This window comes from Sturnira hondurensis, unplaced genomic scaffold (genome assembly GCF_014824575.4).
Source record: "Sturnira hondurensis isolate 20B ecotype Veracruz unplaced genomic scaffold, ASM1482457v3 Scaffold0002039, whole genome shotgun sequence".
Taxonomy (NCBI): Eukaryota; Metazoa; Chordata; class Mammalia; order Chiroptera; family Phyllostomidae; genus Sturnira; species Sturnira hondurensis.
Window position 1 is genome coordinate 2470892 of NW_028074670.1, and position 19547 is coordinate 2490438.

Below are 19547 nucleotides of genomic sequence, written 5' to 3' on the forward strand. Positions count from 1 at the left end.
TAATCAGATTCAGCCCTTCTAGAGGGCAATGTCAACATTTCGAATGCTTGTTCTCACTGACTCAACAATTCGACCACTAGGAATTTACCCAAGGGATATTCCCGCAAAATTATGCCAAAATCATTGGCACGGTGTTTACTGAAACATTGGAAAGCACTTAGGCATGTATCAGACAGCAGGTTAAATACATCTGTGTAATGGAGAAGTATGCAGTTACTAAAACATGAGGTAGAACTATATATGTGAACATGGGAAGATCTCCTAAGTGTGTTTTGTTTTTCAAAAAACTAATGTGCACAGCACTATGATCTTATTTGTATTACTATACTTGATCTTAGCCAAAAGGCCAAGAAGCAATGATCTTACTTGTTTAAAATGAAAAAATAGATAAACAGAGATACACAGACATTTTTTTCAGGATATGTATGCAAGAACTGGTAGTAACTTTGGAAAGTAGGACTGGAGTTTGGAGAGAGAAAAAGATAACTTGCTTTTTATTTTATTTATTTGTTTTTAATATATTTTATTGATTATGCTATTACAGTTATCCCATTTTCCCCCCTTCATTCCCCTCCACGCTGCATACCCCCTCCCACCCATATTTCCCCGTTAGTTCATGTCCATGGATCATAAGTTCTTTAGCTTCTACATTTCCCATACTATGCTTGCCCTCCCCCGTCTAGTTTCTACCTACCACCTATGCTACTTATTCTCTGTACCTTTCTCCCTTCTTCTGCTCCCACTCCCCTGTTGCTAACCCTCCATGTGATCTCCATTTCTGTGTTTCTGTTCCTGTTCTAGTTGTTTGCTTAGTTTGCTTTTGTTTTTGTTTTAGGTGTGGTTGTTAATAACTGTGAGTTTGTTGTCATTTTACTATACATGTTTTTTTTCTTAGATAAGTCCCTTTAACATTTCATATAATAAGGGCTTGGTGATGATGAACTCCTTGAATTTAACCTTATTTGAGAAGCACTCTATCTGCCCTTCCATTCTAAATGAAAGCTTTGCTGGATAGAGTAATCTTGGTTGTAGGTCTTTGGATTTCATGACTTGGAATACTTCTTTCCAGCCCCTTCTTGCCTGTAAGGTCTCTTTTGAGAAATCAGCTGGCAGTCTGATGGGAACTTCTTTGTAGGTGACTATCCCCTTATCTCTTGCTGCTTCTAGGATTCTCTCCTTCATTTTAATCTCGGCTAGTATAATTATGATGTGCCTTGGTGTGTTCCTTCTTGGGTCCACCTTCTTTGGGATTCTCTGAGCTTCCTGGACTTCCTGGAAGTCTATTTCCCTTGCCAGACTGGGGAAGTTCTCCTTTATTATTTGTTCAAATAATTTTCCACTTGCTATTTCGCTTCCCCTTCTGGTACCCTATAATTCGGATGTTGGAGCGTTTAAAGATGTCCTGGAGGTTCCTAAGCCTCTCCTCATTTTTTTGAATTCTTGTTTCTCCATTCTTTTTGTTTGGTTGTTTCTCTCTTCCTTCTGGTCCACTCCATTAATTTGAGTCCCAGTTTTCTTCCCATCACTATTGGTTCCCTGTGCATTTTTCTTCATTTCACTTAGGATAGCCTTCATTTTTTCATCTAAGTTGTGACGAAATTCAACCAATTCTGTGAGCATCCTGATCACCAGTGCTTTGAACTGTGCATCTGGTAGGTTGGCTACCTCTTTGTTGCTTAGTTGTATTTGCTCTGGAGTTTTGATCTGTTCTTCCATTTGGGCCATTTTTTTTTGTCTTGTTGCACCTGTTATGTATGATGGGAGGAGCCTTATGTGTTCACCAGGGGGAGGCAACCCAAGTCACTGCGTTGTGATGCTGTACGTCGGGCAGGGTCTAAAGAGGAACAATGGCCCTGCTCTACTCTCTGTCAGATTTCAGTTCCTTCCGCTCCTTCCCCCAAGCAAACTGGGCCTTTCTGGTGCTGATTCCCATGTGGGTGGTCTTGTGTCATACTAGGACCCTGTTGGTCTCTCCAACGAACTCTCCTGTGAGGCTAGGAGTCTCTCCTGGCACCTCAACCCCCATAGGTATTTTCAATTGGTGTTTTGAGGCTTTAATTCCCAGCACTGGGACCCTGGGTTGTGTGGTCTGTCTCGTTCCCCAGTTTTGCCTGGTTTATCTGCATGCAAATGTGGGACCACCCAGTCAACCAGCCACCTTGCACACCATGTCCCATTTCACAATCGCCACCTTGCTGGGTCTGCTGGCTGCTGTCTTGGTGCCCAGGGTTTGTCAGCTGCTGCCTTGTGTGCATGGTGCCACCACTTTTTTTTGCCATGACCCCACTCTGCCCGGCCACCTGACTCTGCCCCTCCTACTAGTCTGGATGAATGTGTCTATTTTAACTCCTTGGTTGTCAGACTTCCACAGAGTTCAATGTTTCTGTCAGTTCTGGTTGTTATTTTGTTTCTAAATTGTTGTTTTCTTTATTTTGGTTGTGCGAGGAGGCACAGTGTGTCTGCTTACACCTCCATCTTGGCTGGAAGTCCAATAACTTGCTTTTTATTCGACACTTTTCTGTAATGTCTACTTTTTTTATACCATGTGAATATAAGACTTTTCTTAAAATAAATATGGTAGAAGCAGACAAGGACATGAGGGAGAAAGAAGAGAGAAAAGGGAGGTCCCTTAGATGCGAGATGATGGCATCTCCTGGCACAGTATCACCTGGCTTTAGCTGCATTAATAAAAGCATTGTGACTGGATCATCTGAGTTCTAGAAGACCACCAGGGCCTGGAGGTTGGAAGGGAGGTATAACAGTTGAATCAGGGCAACTGGCCATAAAATTGTTGCAAAGGAGGGGGCTCAGATTTAGAAAATAAAGGTGAGTCTGAAGAGACTGCCCCAGAGAGGAGAGTTGTTATTAAAAGGGAAATTGACAGTCTTGATGCCTGAATAGGCGAGGAGGGCTGGAGGCCCAGGCACCCACTCTGGGCAGCTGAGTGGATGGCAGTGCTGCCCAAGGAAATGCTCAGCAGGAAGGAAAGGGTCAAGGCCCAGAAGAAGGTGGGGAAGAAAATAATGAATTTAATTTTTGAACATGTTGAGCTGAGGAACATACTGAATTTGATCATGTTGAATAGACATAAAGGCAGAGAACTCATAGAGAATTCTGGATTGGAGATGGAATACATCAGATCAGGTTAGGTACTCAAAACTGATCATAAGGAAATTGTGTAGGGAAAAAAAAAAGCCTGGTACAAGGTGGGACTCTCTAGAGATCACCTAATCCTTCACTTCTGAGTAGAGAAAGAAGAACCTGGAGTGAGGCTGAGTAGTGGTCAGAGCCATGAAAGGAAAACTGAGGGTGGGGTGGGTTCACAGACTATTGTTCTCTGCTCCTGGCTGAACCCTGGAGCTGATATTTGAAGCTGCTCGCTCACTACTGCCAGGTTCTCTGCTTTTGCCACATCTTCCAAGTAAAATTTTCAACCTGGATTTTCTTTTTATGATCCTGAAAAAGGCCATCCAATTAATGAGAATGGCCCCACTTCAAGTTTATGGTTTATACCTCCTCAGGGCTCTTTCCATACAACCCATCAATTTATTTTTATTTGTCTCTGGTTGACTCTGGGAACATTCCCAGAGTTATTCCCAGTTATTCTAAATTATCACCATGTTCACTTCTCACATTTCGCTTCCACTCTCATCAGGGAATCAATGAGGCCCTTGGGGGTGAGTGTCTTTAACATCTCAGCCCTCTCTCTATAAATGTATCTAAAATAGTATTCACCTTCTTTCCCAAGTATTAAGCCTCAGAGGATGAGGTTCAGCTCCTATTTCGCTCTACGGTCCCTCCAGGAGGCCTGCTAACCCTGCTCCATTTCTGAACCTCAGTCATTTGCTCCTTCTTCTGTCTATATCACTGTATCACACATTATATATTTCTTTATCATGATGTTTACCGTGGTAAACTAAATTTACCTCTTTCCTCCAACTAGCTTGGAGGATGAGATATCCTCTGCATGATATTTCCCCCCTTAAATTTTTACTGATACATAACATCCAAGCAAAAAGAATGCGCATATTGTGAATGTACAGCTCACAGAATTTCCACAAACTGAACATATGTATGCAATCAACACCCAGATTAAAGAAACCAAACATTAGCCTTGACTGGTAGCTCAGTGGATTGAATGCGGGCCTGTGAACCAAAGGATCGCAATTCAGTTCCCAGTTGGGGCACATGTCTGGGTTGCAGGTCAGTTTCTGGCAAGGGACGCACAAGAGGCAACCATACATTGATATTTCTCTCCCTCTCTCCTTCCCTTCCCCTCTAAAGATAAATGAATAAAATCTTTAAAAAAATAAAATACAAAATAAAGAAACCGATCATTATAGCACCCAGAACCCTCCTGTGCTCTCTTACTCTCTCTGTCTCCCTCCCCAGGGGAACCTCTATCCAGTCTTTCAACAGCATAGATTAGTTTCAGCTGTTTCTGTACAGTTTTCAAAAATAGACCAGAAATAGTATATATTGTTTTGTACCTGGCTTTTTTGACCAACATCATGTTTGTAAGAATTATTCGTATTGTTGTATGCAGTCATCATCCATTTCCATTACCATATAATATTCCATTGCGTTAATAGACCACAATTTATTGATCCATCAACTATGATGATAGTATTCCCATTTGGGGCTATTGCAAATAGCAGGCACTATGTTTTATTCATCTTCATACCTCCAGCATTTCACACATGCCTGGCATAATGGCTTGTTTATAAACAGGTGAGAGAATTGAAGGGCTTCTTTTCCACTGTATTCTTGGATGGTCACATAATACCTGAAATATTAGACTCAATACTGGTACTGTATTTAAAATGTTTAAAAGGGGCCATTAATAACTTGAATTGCCTATGGAAGGTGACCATGGTGGTTTGTCTATAAACCATGCAGTGCCAGGTATGCTGCAAGGCTCCGAGACATTTATTATGGAAACAAAAACAAAGGGGCTCAGATGTGGACCAGGTTGCTTTTGAAGACAACACTGGGCCAATGGCTAAATACTTTGTGAGGCAGTTTTCTGCTCAATAACAATCATGATACTGGCTCATATCTGAAGACCACTTACCATATACCAGGCTCTGGCATGTGCTTAGGGCTTGGTATCCATTATTCTGTGAGCTGCCTAGTGAAAGTGTGACCACTTCCTGGCTGCAGACCCTGGTGGTCGTGCCCCAGGGAGTCACATTTATAACATCATGGAAAAGCCCTCCTATGACTTGTCTCGTTGCCCTGCTCACCTCCTAATAGAAGTGTCTTCTTTCCTGAGAGTCATATCCTGAAGAGCCTCCCTGGATCCCACCACAACAACCAAATTATCAAGTGTTTCTGTCAGGAGCTTCCTTCTACTCCCACCCACCTATCCTAGCCAGCACCCCTCCTCTCTTCTCCAGGATGTCTGTCCAGTGTTGCTCTCTTCTTCCAGTCACTCAAAACTTTTACCTGCATGGATGATGACTCTGGCTGGGGGTGCAGGGGCAAGGCCACAGCAGGATGACCCCTCAGGTAGCCAAGAGTCATTTTGGGTTATCCTAAAGTTTGTTCTTTTGAGACAAAAAGTGTGAGGCAGGGGCAATGAAATTTAGAAAGTGCCTTAAAAAAAAACCTGGAGAAATTTTCTAGATGTATCTACCCAGCTTAGGCCTCAGAAAGAAGAAAAGCCTGGACAAATAAATCTGGGTTGCTGAATGCAAAAGGCATTTGTTAGGGGAAGCAAGATGCTGTCATCCTCACAGGACAGGCTCTGCTGCTGGCTCTGGGACAGGACGCTTTATCTCGCCATTGGCGCCTGAGGCCAAGACCTGGCAAACACAGAATCACTAAAAAGACAGGACTCTGAGTTAGACAAGCAGGTATTATGAAGTGCTGGCGTCTGTGTTCGCTTTCTCCCCACATTCTGTCCCCTGTCTTGCTTTCTCTGCTCCATTCCCTGCCGCAGAACTCTGCTGTCTCCTCACTCTTGTTTCTTCTGAATCCTTTTTTTTTTTTTTTTTTTTTGGTAGGAGGCTAGAGGGAGCCCAGGATTTAGGAAGCTGGACAACATGTGGCAGATCCCGGAAGCCTCGCTCTCCCCAACTCCAGCAACTGTAATTCGTGTCTTCTATTTTTTCTCTCCTGCCAGACAAAGCCAAATACACATCAACAGTGTTAACACAATAAATGTCAGCAGCCCTGACCTTTCTCTCTGGGCCGTGGAGTCGCCCTGACTCCCAAGCTGTGACTTGCTTATAAGGGCACTTAGAGAGGATTAGCACTGACCTGAGGCTTTGGGCCCTGCACTGAGGCTCGATGGGAATCAAAATACAGTTTACCTTATTTGACTTAAAAATTTTCTACTTGAAAGATAGAATCCTCTAGAGGAATACACGGGGACTTACACATATACAACTTTAAATTGGATTTTAAAATTAGTTTGCCAGCCGTTTGCTAGGTCGTGCCTCAGGTTCTCGTGCTTGATTAATGTTGGGTCCGTTTGGGAAATGAGGCCAAGAGGGGCAGAGGGACTGCCAAGGCCGTAGGATCCTGGATGCCTGGGGACTTTCCCAGGAGCCCTGGCAGTTGTTGCCATGGGCCTTTAAAAACCCTCAGAACTCTGGCACCACAGTCTGTGTCTTGCCCATGGAAACTGACAGTGCCCAGGCCACCTCCCTGACACCGGGCTGCACCTCATCCCTCCACAGTCTCTTCTAGACCAAGGTCTAGGGGGAAAAAAAGAGAGAGAAAGAAATTAAAGAGCACTCTTTTCAACTAGATCTTTTAAACTTCGTGTGGTAAAATATTTACTTTAGCACTTGTATTTACCACCTTCAAATGACACATACATACATGCTCAGAATTCTCATTTTCCTCCTCTACTCCTGCTTGATGTTCTTTATCTTTGAGGTCTCAGCCAGAATGTCATTTGCTCAGGGAAGCATGAGGGGCAGCAGAGTATGGTGCTTAACCACACTAGTGTGTCGGGGTTTGAATCCTGGCTCAGCACTTCCTGGCTGTATGACCTTGAGCTAGTCACTTAACCCCTCCATGCCTTAGTTTCCTGATCTGTGAAATGGGGATAGTGACAGCTCTTACCTCATTAAGGTTGTTGTGACCATTCAATGACTCACATATAGTGTATAGAATAGGTAAAGTGCTTAACACATGGCCTGGCACATGATAAGCTCTGCCCTTACTACTCTCTGCAATACATCTCCCAAGGCTCAGTTGCCTGTGATGGTTTGTGCTATCCCAGCTTCTTGTACTTCTGTGTACTTCCTGACCTCCTTTATCTTTATTGCTTAATTTTCTGTCTTCATGAGGACAGGACCCACATACGTCTTGCTTTCCACTGTCCATTCCTTATGATCTAAACTATGCTCAGCCTATGTCCAATCCTGACAATCTAATCTGTTCTCAAAAAATGTTTGTTAATTTATTTATTTATTTTGTAAGAAATGTATTTTTTAAATATTTTATTTATTTATTTTTAGAGAGAGGGGAAGGGANTCTTTATTGCTTAATTTTCTGTCTTCATGAGGACAGGACCCACGTATGTCTTGCTTTCCACTGTCCATTCCTTATGATCTAAACTATGCTCAGCCTATGTCCAATCCTGACAATCTAATCTGTTCTCAAAAAATGTTTGTTAATTTATTTATTTATTTTGTAAGAAATGTATTTTTTAAATATTTTATTTATTTATTTTTAGAGAGAGGGGAAGGGAGGGAGAAAAAGAGGGAGAGAAACATCAATGTGTAAGAGATACATCAATCAATTGCCTCTTGCACACTCCCAGCTGGGGATTTGGCCCACAACCCAGGCTCATGCCCTGACCAGGAATCGAACTGGCAACTTTTCGGTTCAGAGGCTAGCAGTCAGTCCTCTGAGCCACACCAGCCAGGGCAAATTTGCTTTTGACTATAATAATAAATGAAATATTAAAAAGAAGAAATGGATGCTAGCTGAGTGGGTCAGTTGGTTGGAGCATTGTCCCGTATACCAAAAGTTTGTGGGTATGATCCCCAGTCAGAACATCTACCTAGGTTGTGGGTTCCATCCTTGGTCAGGGTGCATATGGGAGGCAATCAATCAATGTTTCTCTCTCATATCAATGTTTCTCTTTCTCTCTAAAAAAAATCAATGAACATATCCTCCAGTGAGGATTTCAGAAAGGAGAAGAAGAAATGGTAAAAGGCAAATGTGATCCAGAAGACAGAGAAACCTGAGGTTCTTGGGTCACTTTTCTTCATCTATTAATATATCTTTCATCTGCTTGGCCTTTTCATTTTGTTTGTCTGGCTGTTAAACAAAGAGAGAGTTAACGAGTTTCAAGTTCCAGGATTATGAGGATAAGGCTTTGTAATTACGTCTTTTGCAGGAAACTTCCACCCCTATCTAGTTTTTCAAAATCTAATTAAATATTAAATGCATATAAAAATAGGTCATATGAGCAAAATATTTAAAAATGCACACCCAAGTACTTATAACGCAGCTTAAGATATAAGTAAAACCCAAATTCCTGAATGCCCCTTGTACCTCCCTCCCCACCCCAGCCCCTGCCTAATTTTTATTGATATTCCTTTGTTTTTCTTCATATATTACCTTAAAAATACCTATTCCTGAACATATGCTGGTTTTGCATGTTTTTGAACTTTGTGTAAAATAAATCATGCAGTATGTATTCTTTGATTTGCTTTTCCCACATAGCACTGCTGGTGTCTGTGGCAATTGTCTGTGCTGTGGCAGATAGCTGTGTAATATTCTACTGCGAATACTCTGTTGTTTTCTTCTTCATTCTCTCATTGGCTGTATGGGCTGTTTGCAGGTTTTTGCTGTTGCTGGCAGTGCTGCTATGACATTCTTACATGTAACAACTAAGGCCTATGGTGGAGATCTTCTCTGTTTTTTTTCCCTGGATTCTAAGGTTTATACATTTTCAACTTATCTAGGTAATGCTAACTTGAATCCTCTGTCCCTGCTGTATTCATCTTCTGGTTCTATGAGACCTGTCAGAAATGGGCTTTGAACTTGCCCTGTGATGGCCCCCACTTCTGGCTCAAGCACCTGGGCCACTTAGAAAATACCCCCTTGTGACTTGAGCGGGTTCCCTCTGGCTCATAAGCACCACTCATCGCTCCATAGATAGGAGCAAATTCTGTTGCCCCAAAGCTCTCTAAAAACCAAACAGGGGTCTAAAAAGAACATTATTATCAATTCATTTCTTAAGATAATAAAGGCTTTAATGTTTCTTCACCTAAATGAAAGTGATATTATAAACATTCATTTCCATCCTAGCTAAGTGGCTCAGTTGGTTAGCACATCATCTTGTACCCCAAAAGGCTGTGGATTTGATCCACTGGTCGGGCACAGAGGAGGTGGCCAGTCGACGTTTCTCTCTCTCTCTCTCCCCCCTCCCTCCCACCTTCCTTCCTTTCCAGATTGTAAGCAGGAATCATAACGTGTATGTAGGTCAGTACCTTCCCTATCTTCTGTACCAATAAATGTTGCATTTTGTGATATGGTTGTGAATATGATAATGCAGGGGATAAAAAAAATAAAAGGATAATGCCCTTTGTTTCAGATTAGGCCTTCCTCCCCCACTCATACCCCAAATTCTGCTATAAAATACTCAGCATACTCTATCCTATCCTGCATAAAATAAGAAAGCAAAATTCTAGGGAATAGAGAAGTTGAAAAAGCAAACCAATACATGTCTTTTAATGACTCAGCTAGCCTAGGGAAGATAAATAAACAACTTGGACCTGAGACAAAAGGGAAGCAATCCAGGTGCTTCTGAGTCTGAGCCAAGCCAAAGCCTGGCCTGGATAGCCAAACCGGCAGCTGCTGCTGGACCAAGTATGCAAGATGAGTTGATAATAAAGGGAAGCCGATTACAAAAGAAAAAAGTGCCAAATTAAACCTCAGTGGTCATCTCTGACATACTGGTGGGTTAATATTGCATCAGCTCAAATGTTTTTTAAAAATGCCTCCCCTCCTGTCCCACACACCTTTGGTAAGTAGAGTGTGACAAGCTGTTGTAAAGGCCAAGGGCCTTGAGTAGAAACCTCATCTGATTTGGCACCTGTGGGGCCATGACAGTCACCTCACAGTTGTGTAAGCTTCTTGTTTTGAAGGGTAAATAAACTGTGTTTAGAAGGAAAACAAATATTCTGGGAAGAACTTGCCTTTGGTAGGAAGTGGAACCACATATCCTAATTCATGGGTTATAAGAGGCGGAGAAAAGTGGGAACAACTGTAATAGCATAAACAATATATATATGTATATATAAGCAAATATAATTAAAAACAAATAACTGCAGACAACTGTACTTGAACAATAAAATAAAAATAATAAATAAAAATGCAAAATAAATAAAAGAGTAAAAAAAGTCTCCCTCTTGCTCTCTCTCTCTTTGAAGTCTCTTCATCATTCCATCTTGCCCATCTTTGCAAAACCCATCCTGGTAAACATTTACTTTCACCTCGGGACTCTTGCTTAACAATGTATGGTGGTTTTCTGTTTCCTAATGCTTGGAATATAAATGTCATCAAGCCTGGCTCTGAGGCCCCAGCAATCTGGCCCCTTCCTATCTTCTTGAAGTTCTTACCCTGCCATATACTAGCCCACTCCCTACTGAGTGTACTGAGCTCTCTCTCTCAGCCGGAGGCAGAGAGTACCTTGCACAACCAGCATGGGGCTTTGTGGGAACCACTCATTTTGGTGATTATAACCCCCTCTTGAAGGATTTTCAGTGGTTTACACTCAGATTCCTGGCTTAAAGCTGAAGGCTAAAGTCCTCAAGGGCAAGGACTTGCCTTGTTCACTGCTGAACTCACTTCTGTTTCTGGACTGCAGCCAGCTGGATCAGCTAAAACCTCCTCGATGCTAGGGTAATCAGACAGTGGCACTTTCTCTGCCTTGTCCCCTCAGTGCCTTTCCCCCAAACCTACACCATCCCTCTCTCAAATCAGGTCAGTATTCAGTGCCCTCACTTACCCTAATTAGATGAGAATAATCTGAGGTGATGGATTTAAAGAAGCCTTGGGGGACCTATTACAAGATAGCCTGGTTTCGTTTACAAGGGACTTTTACTGTTATCTCATATGTAAATAAGGGAGACAACTATCATCCCCATTTTACAGATCAGAAAAAAAAATTACAGAGATTGAGTGTTTTGCTTAAAGTTAGACATAAAAATGTGTCAGGACTGGCACTTAAAGTCAATACCAGTCTTTTCAGCCCCCAAATATACTTTTTCCTATATAAGTTACTTTTTGATAGTAATGAGAACAAAGCTATTTTTATTCATAATGAAAAACATGTTCTTATCTATGTTTAGAAATTTTTCTAATAAAAAGATTAATCATTACTACCCTGATGGATACGAAATATTGAAAATGGCCCTGGCTAGTGTGGCTCAGTGGACTGAGCACTGGCCTGAGAACCAAAAGGTTGCTGGTTCGCTTCCCAGTCAGGTCACATGCCTGGGTTGTCAGCCAGGTCCCCAGATGGGGGCATGCAAGAGGCAACCGATTGATGTGTCTCTCACACACTGATGTTTCTCTCCCTCTCTTTCTCCCTACCTTCCCCTCTCTCTAAAAGTAAATAAATAAAATCTTTAAAAAAGAGAAAAGAAATGTTTTTGTCTTATCTACCTTCCTGATTTGAGGATAGACTTTAGGATTTAATTGTTATAGGCCACCTAATGTCTTTATGTTTATCAGAGTGAAGTTCAATTAGTTTTTTTGGTATTTAATAAAAACCCATGTGTATTTTATTTTTTCAAACATAGCAGACATTCAATATTATATTAGTTTCAGGTGTATAGCATAGTGGTTGGACAATTATACAACTTAAGAAGTAATCTCCTTATATTATCTAGTACCCCCTAATACCATACATAGTTAATATAGTATCATTGACTATATTCCTTATGTTGTCCTTTACATCCCCACAACTCTTTTGTAACTGCTGATTTGTACTTCTTAATCCCTTTACCATGTTCATTCAGGCCCCCAATGCCCATTCCATCTGGCAACCACCAAAATGTTCTCTGTATCTATAAGCTTGTTCTCTTTTGTTTGGTTATTTTGTTTTTTAGATTCCACATGTAAGTGAAATCACATGATATTTGTCTTTCTCTGTCTGACTTATTTCACTTAGCATACTCTTTAAGTCCATTCATGTTGTTGCAAATAACAAGATTTCATTCTTTTTATGTCTGAGTAATATTCCATTGTAGGTATGTACCACATCTTCTTTATTCAATCATCTATCAATGGACACTTCAGGTTGCTTTACTTCCATATCGTGGCTGTTGTAAATAATGCTGCACTGAACATAGAGATAGATAGATAGATAGATAGATAGACAGATAGATAGATATTATAGATATAGATAGATATAGATATAGATATAGATATATAGATACATATAGCTAGATCTTTTCAAATTAGTATTTTGGATTTCTTTGGATTAACACCCAGAAGTGGGATTGCTCTCTCATATGGCAGTTCTTTTTTTTTTCTTTTTAAATATAGTTTATTGATTATACCATTACAGTTGTTCTAGTCCCCCCTTCATTCCCCTCCACCCACACCCTCCCTCCCCCACCCTTCTCCCCCCTTAGTTTATAACCACGTGTCTCAACTTCTTTAGATTCTATATTTCCCCCACTATTCTCGCCCTCCCCCTATCTATTTTCCACCTACCATCTATGCTATTTTCTGTGCCTTCTCCTCCCTTATCCTCCTCCCACCCCCCTGTTTCTAACCCTCCATGTGTTCTTCATTTCTATGGTTCCACTCCTGATCTAGCTGTCCTCTTGGTTTGCTTTTGTTTTAGGTGTGGTTGTTAATAACTGTGTGTTTGCTGTCCTTTCACTGTTAATATTTTTCATCATCTCTTTCTTAGATAAGTCCCTTTAGCATTTCATATAATAAGGGCTTGGTGATGATGAACTCCTTGAACTTGACCTTATCTGAGAAGCACTTTATCTGTCCTTCCATTCTAAATGAAAGTTTTGTTGGATAAAGCAATCTTGGCTGTAGGTCTTTGGATTTCATGACTTGGAATACTTCTTTCCAGCCCCTTCTTGCCTGGAATGTCTCTTTTGAGAAATCCACTGACAGTCTGATGGGTACTCCTTTGTAGGTGACTGTCCCCTTATCCCTCGCTGCTTCTAGGATTCTCTCCTTCATTTTAGTCTTGGCTAATGTAATTATGATGTGCCTTGGTGTGTTCCTTCTTGGGTCCAACTTCTTTGGGACTCTCTGAGCTTCCTGGATTTCCTGGAAGTCTATTTCCTTTGCCAGACTGGGGAAGTTCTCCTTTATTATTTGTTCAAATAAGTTTTCCACTCGTGGCTGTTTCTTTCCCCCTTCTGGTACCCCTATAATCCGGATGTTGGAACGTTTAAAGATGTCCTGGAGGTTCCTAAGCCTCTCCTCATTTTTTTGAATTCTTGTTTCTTTACTATTTTCTGGTTGGATGTTTCGTTCTTCCTTCTGGTCCACTCCCTTGATTTGAGTCCCATTTTCCTTTCCATCACTATTGGTTTCCTGGACATCTCCCTTCATTTCAATTAGTTTAGCCTTCATATGTTCCTCTAATTTGTGACTAAGTTCCTCTAATTTGTGACTGTACTCTACCAATTCTGTGAGCATCCTGATAAATAGTGTTTTAAATTGGGCTTCTGAGAGGCTGGCAATCTGTTGGTCGCTTAGAGTTATTGGCTCTGGGACTTTGAGTTCTTGCACCATCTTTTGGGCTGTTCGTGCCTGTTAAGTAGCAGGATCGGAGCCCTAGGTTTTCACTGGAGCAGGGCAACTCAGTCGCTGGGTTGTGACGTTGTATGTGGGGGCGGGGTCAAAGAGGGACAATGGCTTCCCTCGGCGCCCGCCTCCATGACCCCCACCAGCACCGCAGCCACCACCATCACCAGGGCCACGCGCCCCGCTCCACTGCACTCGAGTGTGCCACCGCTGTCAGCCCTCCACCACTGGGTTCACCCCCTGGGGCCTGCGTGGTCTGTCTCACTGCGCGCGAATGTGCGACCTTGGTCAGTCTGCCCTGCACCCCGAGTAGGTCCAGGCTGCCTGCGCTCCTAGGTCTGTCCTTCCTGACCCTGCTCCGTTGCTGGCTCTGCCTCTCTTACCGTCCCCGTTGAACGGTTCGTAGCTGTCGGACTTCTGTATAATTCGGTTTTCTGATTTCTGGGTGTGTCTTAGTTCTCCAAAACTTTTGTTGTATCCAAACTTGGTTGTGGGAGAAGGCACAGTGTTTCCACCTATGCCTCCATCTTGGTGGAAGTCCCTGGCAGTTCTATTTTTGATTTTTTGAGGAACCTCCATACTGTTTTCATAGTGATTGCATCAATTTGATATCTCTCCAACAGTGCATGAGGGTTCCCTTTTCTCCACATCCTCACCAGCACTTTTTGTTTGTTGATTTATTGATGATAGCTGTTGTGACAGGTGTGAGGGAATATCTCATTGTGGTTTTAATTTGCATTGCTCTGATGATTAGTGATGTTGAGCATCTTTTCATATGTCTGTTGGCCACCTGTATGTCCTCTTTGGCAAAATGTCTATTCAGGTCTTCTGCTCATTTTATAAATTGGATTGTTTGTTTTTTTGATGTTGAATTGTATGAGTTCTTTATAAATTTTGGACATTAACCTCTTATGGAGCGTATCATTAGCAAATATCTTCTCCCAATTCATAGGCCATCTCTGTGTTTTGTTGATGATTTCCTTTTCTGGCCAAAAACTTTTGCGTTTGATGCAGCCTTGTTTGTTTATTGTTTCTTTTGTTTCTCTTGACTGAGGAGACATATCAAAAAAATATTACTAAGAGCAATGTTGGAAAGCTTACTGCTGTGTTTACTTCCAGGAGTTTTATGATTTGGGATCTTACATTTAAGTCTTTAGTCCATTTTGAGTTTATATATGTGGTATAAGAAGGTGATCTATTTTTTTTTTTGCAGTATCATTCCAGTTTTCTCAAAACCATTTATTGAAGAGACTGTCTATCCCATTGTATATTCTTGCCTCCTTTGTCACAGATTAATGACAATATAGGCATGGGTTTATTTCTGGGTGCTCTATTCTATTCCACTGATCTATTCGTGTGTTTTTATGCTGGTCCCATGCTGTTTTGATTATTATAGCCTTGTAGTGTAGTTTTATATCAGGTAGCATGATACTCCCAATTTTGCACTTCTTTCTCAAGATTGCTTTGGCTATTTGATGTCCTTTGTGGCTTCATATAAATTTTAGGATTATTTCTTAAGTTCTCTGAAAAATATTATTAATATTTTGATAGGGATTTCAGTGACTCTATAGATTACTTTGGGTAGTGTGGACAATTTAAGAATGTTAATTCTTCCTATCCATATGCATAGTATATGCTTCCACTGAATTGTATCTTATTCAGTTTCTTCAATACTTATAATTTTCCGAGTACAGGTTTTTTACCTCCTCAGTTAAATGTATTCCTAGGTATTGTTTTTGATGCAATTGTAAATGTGATCATTCTTTTAAATTTATCTTTCTCAGAATTTGTTATTGGTGTATAAAAATGCAACCAGTTTCTACATATTAATTTTGTATTCTGCTACTTTGTTGAATTCATTTTAATTCAGTTCTAATAGTTTTCTTGGTGGACTTTTTAGGGTTCTGTCTATATATTATATCATGTCATCTGCAAATAAAGACAGTTTTGCTTATTCCTTTCCAATTTGGATGCTTTTTATTTCTTTTTCTTGTCTGATTGCTGTGGCTAAGACTTCCAATGCTACATGGAATACAAATGGTGAAAGTAGACATCCTTGTCTTGTTCCTGATCTTAAGAAAAATGCTTTTAGCTTTTTACCACTGAATATGACATTAGTCCTGGGTTTGTTATATATGGTCTGTATGATGTTGAGGTATGTTCCCTATATTCCCACTTTGCTGAGAATTTTTAATCATAAATGGATGCTGGATTTTGTCAAATGCTTTTTCTGTCCCATTGATACAATTACATAACTTTTATTTTGTTTATGTGGTGTATCCCATTAATTGATTCACAGATATGAACCAAACTCTCATACCAGTAATAAACCCCACTTGATTATGGTGTATGATCTTTTTAATGTATTGCTTAATTTAGTTTGCTAATATTTTGTTCAGGATTTTTGCATCTATATTTATCAAGGATATTGGCCTATAATTCTTTCTTTTTAAAAAATGTTTTTGTCTGTTTTTGGAATCAGGGCGATTCTTATATCATAAATTGAGATTAGGAGCCTTCTCTCCTTTTCAATTTTTTGGAGTAGTTTGAAAAGGATAGGTGTTTGTTCTTCTTTGAATGTTTGGTAAAATTCATCTGTGAGGTCATCTGGTCAAGACTTTCATTTGTTGAAAGTTTTTTGTACTGATTTGATTTTGTTGGTAGTTATTGGTCTGTTCAGATTTTTTGTTTCTTCTAGTTTCAGTCTTGGAAGTTTGTGTGTTTCTAGGAATTTATCCATTTCTCCCAAGTTGTCCGATTTGTTGGCATACAATTGTTCATAGTATCTTCTTATAATCACTTGTATTTCTGTAGTGTCAGAAATATAAGTGGTGTCACTTATCTTCTTTCATTTCTGATTTTATTTATTTGGGTCCTCTCTTTTTTTTCTTGGTGAATCTGGTTAAAGGTTTGTCATTTTATTATATACTTTCAAGAACTAGATCTTGGTTTCATTGATATTTTGTATTTTTTAGACTCTGTTTATTTCTGCTCTGATCTTTATTATCTCCTTTCTTTTATTCACTTTTGGCTTTTGTTTCTAGTTCTCTTAGGTGTTAATTTGAGATTTTTCTTGTTTCTTGAGGTAGGCCTGTATTGCTTTGAATTTCCCTCTTAGAAGTGCTTTGTCTGTGTCCCATAGATTTGGGGTTATTGTGTTTTCATTGTAATTTGTCTCAGATTATCTTTTGATTTCTTCTTTGATCTCATTGTTAACGAATTCATCATTTAGTAGCATATTGTTTAGCCTGTATGTGTTCATGCATTTTTTCAGGTTTTTTTTTGTAATTGATTTCTAATTTTATATCATTGAGATCAAAGGTAATGCTTGGTATGACCTACCTTCATTCCTTCCTTCCTTCCTTCCTTCCTTCCTTCCTGTCCTACCTTCTACCAGATGGCAGAATTTTATGATTCTATTAACACGGATACAATGTGCACACAAGATGTATATTCATTTTCTTTGCTTCATGGCCAGCTGGGCTGTTCTTCCCACAATGGCTTTGCAGTTCTTTGAGGAGATGAGAACAGTCTCAGCACAGTAACATATGTTGCATATAAGTAGCACTTCAAGTTCCTTGATGTTGGGGACCAGAAACTTCCAAAAGCCACTGGCCAACATGTACTTTCTTTTCTTATTTCTCCCATAACCAATCTTAGGCATCAAGATCTGGCTCTTGAATCATCTGCATACCCTATCGTCAATGCCTCTAGATTTCTGCCAGTTATGCTTAATTTTACCATGTTGGTCTGACTGGTGTAGAATAAAATTTTTGATCTTGTTTTTGATGATTTTGAGTTTCACAAGAGGTCTAAGGGCAGCCATGATGCCAATAGAAAATGGTTGCCACCTTGGTATAATTTCAATCTTTTAAAATTATTGAAATTGTTTTGGTGCCTAACATGTGACCTATACTGGAAAATGTTCTACATGTGCTTGAAAAATATTTTTAAAATATCAATTAAATCCATCTGGTCTAGCCCTGCCTGGTTTAGCTCAGTGGGTTGGGCTTTGTCTTGCAAACCAAAAAATTGCTGGTTTGATTCCAGATCAGGGCACATGCCTAGGTTGCAGGCCAGGTCCCCAGTTGGGCATGCAAGAGGCAATAGATCAATGTTTCTCTCACACATAGATGTTTCTCTCCCTGTCTTTCTTCCTCCCTTCCCCTCTCTCTAAAAATAAATAAATAAAATCTTTTAAAAATCCATATGGTCTAATGTATTAATTAAGAGCTATTTCCTTGTTGATTTTCTGTCTAGATGATCTATCTATTGATGTCAATGGGGTGTTAAAGTCTCTTATTATGACTTTATTACTGTCGATCTCTCCCTTTATGTTGATCAATGTCTTCCTTATACATTTAGGTGCTCCTATATTGGGTGCATAAATGTTTACAAGGGTTATATTCTCTTGTTGGATTAATCCCTTTATTATTAAGCAATGTCTTTCTCTGTCTCTTGTTATGTTATAACCTTTGTTTTAAAGTCTGTTTTTGTCTAATATAAGAATTGTTACACCAGCTTTTTTCATTTGCATGTAATATATTTTTCCATCCCTTTACTTTCAGGCTGTCTGTCTTTTGATATGAAAGGGGTCTTCTATATGCAGCATATTTAAGGGTCTTGTTATTTTATCCATTTAGTCATTCTATGTCTTTTTAATTGGAGCACTTAATTCATTTATGTTTAAAATAATTATTAATAGGCATGTAGTTATTACCATTTTATTATTCATATTTTTTTATTTCTCTTCATCTTAAAAAAAGTCCCATTACCATTTCTTATAATACTGGCTTGGTGGTGACAAACTCCTTTAGCTTTTTCTTGTCTGGAAAACTCTTTATCTCCACTTTGACTCTAAATGATAGCCAGTGCCCTGATTGGTGTGCCTCAGTTGTTGGGTGTCATCCTGCAAAGTGAAAGATTGTCAGTTTAATTCTTGGTCAGGACACATGCCTAGGTTGTGGGTTCAGTTCCCTGTCGGGGCATGTGCAAGAAGCAACTGATCGATGTTTCTCTCTCATATTGATGTTTTTTCTCACTCTTTTTCTCCCTTCCTTCTCCTTCCTCTAAAAAACAAACAAGAAAATCATAAATAAATAAATAAATAAATAAATATGATAGTCTTGCTGGGTAGAGTAATCTAGGTTGTAGGTCCTTGCTTTTTATCACTTGGAATATTTCATGATAGTCCCTCTGGCCTGCAATGTTTCCATTGAGAAGTAAGCTGACGGTCTTATTGGAGCACCATTGTACATAACTAATTGCTATTTTGCTGCTTTTAAAATTCTTTCTTCACCTTTAACCTTTGGAATTTTCATTATGATGTGTCTTGGTGTGGGCCTCTTGTGTTTATCTTATTTGGAACTCTCTTTGTTTCCTCAACTTGTATGTTTATTTCCTTTTCCAAGTTAAGGAAGTTTCAGTCATTATTTCTTCAAAGAGGTTTTCAAGCGCCTGTTCTCTCTCTCTCCTCCTTCCAGTACTCCTGGGATGAGACCGTTGTTATGCTTAATGTTGTCCCAGAGGTACCTTAATCTATCTTCATTTTCAAAAATTCATTTTTTCTTTTTGCAGTTCTGAATGGGCACTTTTGCTACCTTGTCTTAGCAAATCATTGATTTAATCCTCAGCATCATCTAATCTGCTGTTTATTTCATTTACTGTGTTCTTTATTTCCCTCATTGTATTCTTTATTTCCTACTGTGTTTTAAAATTGTTTCTGTCTCTCTGTGTAAGTTCTCATTGAGTTCATCTATTTTTCCCCTAAGTTCATTGAGCATACAGTG

The 19547-nt window shown here is 39.8% G+C and overlaps 1 long non-coding RNA gene and 1 pseudogene across 1 annotated transcript in view; one reads left to right on the forward strand and one right to left on the reverse strand.

Annotated features, from left to right (window-relative positions):
• Positions 1-19547, forward strand: part of LOC118982343 (uncharacterized) — a 45763-nt gene that overhangs the window by 17102 nt on the left and 9114 nt on the right. The gene's annotated exons all lie outside the window — the stretch shown is intronic.
• Positions 201-358, reverse strand: LOC118982742 (uncharacterized; annotated as a pseudogene).